This window comes from Saccostrea cucullata, unplaced genomic scaffold (genome assembly GCF_032062105.1).
Source record: "Saccostrea cucullata isolate Sc308-1 unplaced genomic scaffold, CSIRO_AGI_Scuc_v1 ctg9948, whole genome shotgun sequence".
Taxonomy (NCBI): domain Eukaryota; kingdom Metazoa; phylum Mollusca; class Bivalvia; order Ostreida; family Ostreidae; genus Saccostrea; species Saccostrea cuccullata.
The window spans coordinates 9,195-14,907 of NW_026934835.1; the positions used below are offsets into that span (position 1 = coordinate 9,195).

The 5,713-nt window shown below is 37.2% G+C and overlaps 1 pseudogene; it reads right to left on the reverse strand.

Moving 5' to 3' along the window:
- Positions 1–4,098: 4,098 nt before the first annotated feature.
- LOC134241428 (uncharacterized) lies at positions 4,099–5,342 on the reverse strand (annotated as a pseudogene).
- Between the last annotated feature and the right edge of the window lie 371 nt (positions 5,343–5,713).

Genomic DNA, 5,713 nt, shown 5'->3' on the forward strand with positions numbered 1-5,713 from the left:
AGACTACTCAAAGTATAACATAAAACATAAACATGCTCAACTTATCAATACATACTACAGTAAAAGTAATAAAAACAAAACACAAAAAAAGACTAGACTACTCAAAGTACAAAATAAAACATATACATGAACATGATACTCCAATTAACCATTGTTGATTAGGGAGGGAGGTGGGATTTAAAGATTAAACATCTTTTTTCAAATTTGTTTAGAATGCATTGTTTTGATTAAAGCTGCCACCTAGCGGTGAAGTGCCCAGTGAAACAACTGCTGCCACCTAGTGGCGTTCCAAGGGCAATAACAATTGAAGATTGCCAAAAATGCATTTATTTCTATAAATGTATATTTTTGTCTACTTTTTTCCTCAGAATGATTCTGCTCCGTTTGATTTTCAATCAATTAAACTGGAACACATATTTGAATCGAAATTGGTCATTAATGACGATCAACTTTTTCATATACACAACATATACAATATGAAAAATTAATACAAAACATATGCTAATTACTTATAGTTAAAATTGTGTCCCTGAAAATCAAAGGAGAGGGATCAACTTCAGCCAAAGTATTACTTAACAAGTAATACCCCCCACCCAGAATCACTGTGAGGAAGTCATGACATCAGCATACATGCAGAACTATATCTTGCATATTTGAACAAAGTGATAAAATTGTAGAAACAGGGGCCCGTGTCCCTATGTTTCTTATAGTTGCTTACTGAAATAGACATTGATTACTAACAATAGGGTTATTAAGCTACTTAATACTGCTGTAATTTTTTCATTCAATTGAAAATGAGGCCCCTGTCCCCGAGTTCCAATGTAATCACTAAGGAAACAAAAGTATGTTGAATTACAAACAAGACAAGGAAATAGGCATACATAATGTGCCTAAAAACTGCTACAATTCAACTTCATTCAGTTGAAACAGAGGCCCATGTCACATTTTTCTAAGGTATGGCATAAAAGGTTGTTGAGGATTGTATAATTTTAAACACATAACTGTTCTTTTTTTCATTCCAAATTCAAATTAGATATTCAACGTTGGATTGCGAATATATTTCTTGTATGCATTTGCACCAATTCGAAATGAATGTCCTTTGTAAAGTTTTGTGTCATAATCTAAAAAATTAAGTGATTTCTTTAATTGCTGATTAAAGTAATGTCTTGAAACTGGTGATTTGTCCTGAAACATGAAAAGTGGTCCATCACTGCCTCCTCGTAATTCTATGTATTCACACATTGCCAAAACTGCGCATAATGAAATATTGTCTTTGTTAGCATTTAAATGAAATGTCACAGGTGGTTTTCCTCTATGATGTTTAAAATCAACCATAGTCAAAGTCATACTTTTTGGTACACCATTCTGTTGTTTCTCAAATGACACTGCTGATAAATTTAAAGTTTTATTTGTCGTGGAAGTAATTTCTCCCACTCGACAGAAAGCATGGAATGCTAATAAAAACATTGCCTTAAAAAGAGTTCTCTGATAAAATGAATGGGTATACTGAGGCAATGAATTTATCATTTTCTGCAGTATGACAGGTGTAATGGGAAGGCGAGTATCTGGCTTCGCTTTTAGTTTTGAAAATCCTTGGATTGTTCGTTTCACAATGAAATTTTGAGTTGGATCAGGAAAACCCTCCATTTTGTGGAAATGTGCCAAAGCTGACATGTATGTGGTAACTGTTTGAGGTGAAAGTTCTTTCTGATAGCAATAAGAAATAAATAAAACCAACTGTTCACTCGTCATTGGAAACGTTGGATTACCTGGAAAGTACTAGGATAAGAATTCGTTGCAAGTAAGCTTGGCTCTGTTATGAGAATTCCGCGTTGAAACTGTCAAAGCATTTTCTGCCAGGTACACTGAGAGGGACTTCAGAGTTTGAACATCTCCTCTGGAACAGGTGTCGACTGGTGCTCCATTTGTGGTGCTAGTCTGTGGAAGTCTGATATCTGTAAACGAGATAATTTGTCACTGAGCACATTATTTACTCCTGGAACATGTTTAGCAACAAACAATATATTAAACTTTAAACATTGGACAATGAGTTTTCGCAGAAGTTTCATAATGGTTGTTTCTTTAGCTGTTTGTTTATTAATCACGTGTACGACTGCCATGTTATCTGAGAAAAAGCACACTTTTTTATTTGACATATCTCGTCCCCATAACTGAACAGCTACGACAATGGGGAAGACTTCTTTAATAGTTATGTGATAGTTATGCCACTCTGAAGTCCATTCCCCCTAAAACCATCTGTTTCCAAATATACCACTGAACCCTAAGCCACTGGAATCTGTGTACAGTTGTAACGTAACAGAAGTTTGCCATGCGTCCTCTAAAAACAAGGATTTTCCATTGAAGTTCTGAAAGAAAAGTGACCACGCCTCTAAATCAGCTTTAGCTTCCTTGTTTAGTCGACATCTGTGGTGTGGTTTACGTAATCCTTTAGTTAGGTCAATTAATCGGCAAAGAAAAGTGCGTCCTGGCTGTACTACCGCACAAGCAAAATTAAGGAGTCCCACTAAGGATTGAAGCTCATGGAGAGTTATTTTTTCTTTGTTTGTATAGTGAAATCTGTGCCCGCAATTTTTGCAACTTATCAATGGGTAGTCGGGTCTCCATCATGTTAGTATCCAATTCCAGTCCAAGAAATGTTAAAACAGTCGTAGGAGGCAGTCTTTTCTTGCTTTAAGGGCACCCATATCTGTTTCATGAACTTCAAAAATAGCTCTAACTGATCTATACACAGAGAAAGGCATGGGGGGGACTAGTAAAAAATCATCTAACATATGTACACAACCTTCAATACCTAGCTTATTACTGACAACCCAATGCAAGGAAGTTGAGAATTTTTCAAAAAGACTACATGCAGAACTTAAACCCATGGGCAATGTCTTATCATAATAAATATTACTCCCTACTGCAAACCCCAATAACTCATGGTCAAGTGGGTAGATTGGAATATTCTTATACCCATGTTCAATGTCAGTCTTTGCAATCAAAGCGCCTCTGCCAAACCTCTTAATCAGCTTTACAGCATCATCTACAGTTTGATATGTCACCACAGAATATTCTTTTGAAATCCCGTCATTAATTGATGACCCCTCTGGGTAGGATAAATGATGTATGACTCTGAATTCACCTTGTTTCTGTTAAGGCACCAACCCAAGTGAAGAAATTTGAAGGTTTCTAAGAGGTAAGTTTTTAACTGTGAACGGGCCAGCCGCACGCCCTTTTTGAACATTGATATCAATTTTCTGCTGAAGAATATTTAAGTTTTTTATAGCTGACGAAAGATTTTTACTATGCCTAAATTGTCTTGCTCCACTATAAGGAATTTTGAACCCAAAAGTAAAACCATCCAACAAAATTTTGATTCTTCAGAGTCATAACCATGTAGCCAAACCTTCAACTCTCTTGGATCAACCACAGGAGTTCGCATACTTGTCAATTATACCGAAAATTTCATTAAATAAAATAAAATACGTAATACGTATAATAATAACACAAGGAGTACAACGCATTTTAGGTCACCTGGGAACCCCTCGCTTAATATCAAGGCTGTCGCACAATTAATCTTCAATCGAAAATTATAAAACACAAACCAATCTTTTTGGAAAGGACCATTCTTTATGGCTCTTAATGCATATGATTTCAAACGCATGTTTTACAGCAGCAGCGGTGATATTTCTCCACAACTTCGCTCAAATATCCGTTGTCCGCGAAGCCATGACGTGACGTCACGGGCGCTTCCATTTACCCCAAAAGGAACAAAACTGCCTGAAATGCTTATCTAGATGATTGAGGTCATATGCGAAAAGAAACCAGAGACAAGTTATTAGACATTCAAGAAAATTTAAAACGGGGAGGTACAAGTACTTGTACTCGTTTCTAAACGTAATATTGTTATCTCTAGTTAATTGTGTATGATTGGTTTTTTTTGTTCCTTTTGGGTAAATGGACCGCCCGTGACGTCACGTCATGGCGTCGCGGACAACGGTTGCACTCCTTGTGTTATTATTATAGGTATTACGTATCTTTTTTATTTACCGAAAATTTCGGCAAAATTGATAGGTACGCGAACTCCTGTGGATCAACAGGGGTTACAACATCATTTAACCGGGAATCATTTTCTAGACTGTCTTGCTGGGTTTTGAAGTTTACTAAAGTTTGAAATGGGTTTCTTGTTAGGCTCTGAAGACATACTGCACTCTTTCTTTGGGTGGTCTCCAAAACATCTGCTACAGATGTGTGCTTACTCACAGTTTGGACGGACGCAGTTGCCATTGTTGTTATTGTAGCTAAAGCACGACTTCTTGCTTTTCCCACGAAAGGGCTGCTGATTGTGTTTTTTGTTTGTTTGTTTTGTCAGTCAGATCTAATCGACTTTTGAGTCCAACTTGTAATGCCTCCGAGTGCAGTTCTGCATTGATTTTGTCCCAAGGCATTTGAGCAGGATTTTCAGCTCTCCAAGAACGGAATTGTTCATCGTAGTAAAAGGCTGCTTTGTCACCGACATCATTGCTGAGTTTCTGAATTGTTGCCATATACTTCATTAAGCATGGGGATTGTGATGGGAATTTTTCACAAAACACTGCTACAAAACATGAAAAGCATTCATCCACTGTTGATTTGAAAAAATACTTATGCTCCTTTTGAAGGAAAGTAAAAGAATTATCCTTCCCTTGGACAGCTTCAAGTTTGGCAGATTTTTGCTTGAAGATCAGTGAACCTAGTTGAATATATATTCCTCTGCCCATATTTTAGATTTTGTTTTTAGATCAACACCTTGTCCTAATGGACGACCTGCATGAAGGGGGCCCGTCACATTGAGTTCATTACCTTTTGAGGACTGAGGAGCCGGTGTGACACTGTCTGATGTTTGTTGATTAACACTATTTGCAGGGATAGGTTCCTGTACTGATGATGTTGCTGGGAACTGTTGTGATGATGTCTCCGGTCTCGAATGTGACGTCTGATCAGCAGGTTCTGCTGTTGTTTGCTGTGTTTCGTTTGAGAGGGGTTGCTGTACTGATTCTGCCTGGCTCTGTTGAGATGAAGAAGAAGATGCAGATTGTGACAAGCTGTTGGATGAATTATTAATTTCTTGAAGTTGTGCCACAACTTTGCTCGCTATTGTAGGAATAGCTTCTGCCACCATCTCTTTCAACATATCCTTGACCTCCTTCTTGAAGCTATCCGTTACCCGTCTCCTTTTCTAGGCTGTGACATCGTGGCTGTAAAATGAAGCATGTTGTAAGAACACGATAATTTGGACTTGCTAACGCAACCAATAGACAACTAACATTGCCCAATATTTAGCTAACGCTAGAAATTGCAAACACTGCTACCGCAGCTCAAAGTTTTATATAAGAATTTTCAGTTAACACTGATGAACTACAAGTGTATTCTCCAATAGCTGAGCTATCAGTAATTATAGTAATACTATCCACTGCAAATAATACCATGGCTAACACCAGGTAATCGATCTGATATAGCTAACGCTGTGTTGAATAGAATTCGGTACAATTTAGACAACATGATATACTAACACAGTTAGCACTGCATAGGATAGAATTGATCCAGTTAGTTAGGCCACATCCTTAATACCATTCCTAATGGAATGCATTGGATGATATCAATTTGGCTAGCACCAAATAGTTGCATACAGAGTTTATGCAATGTTGATACATATAATTTACAGTTATCA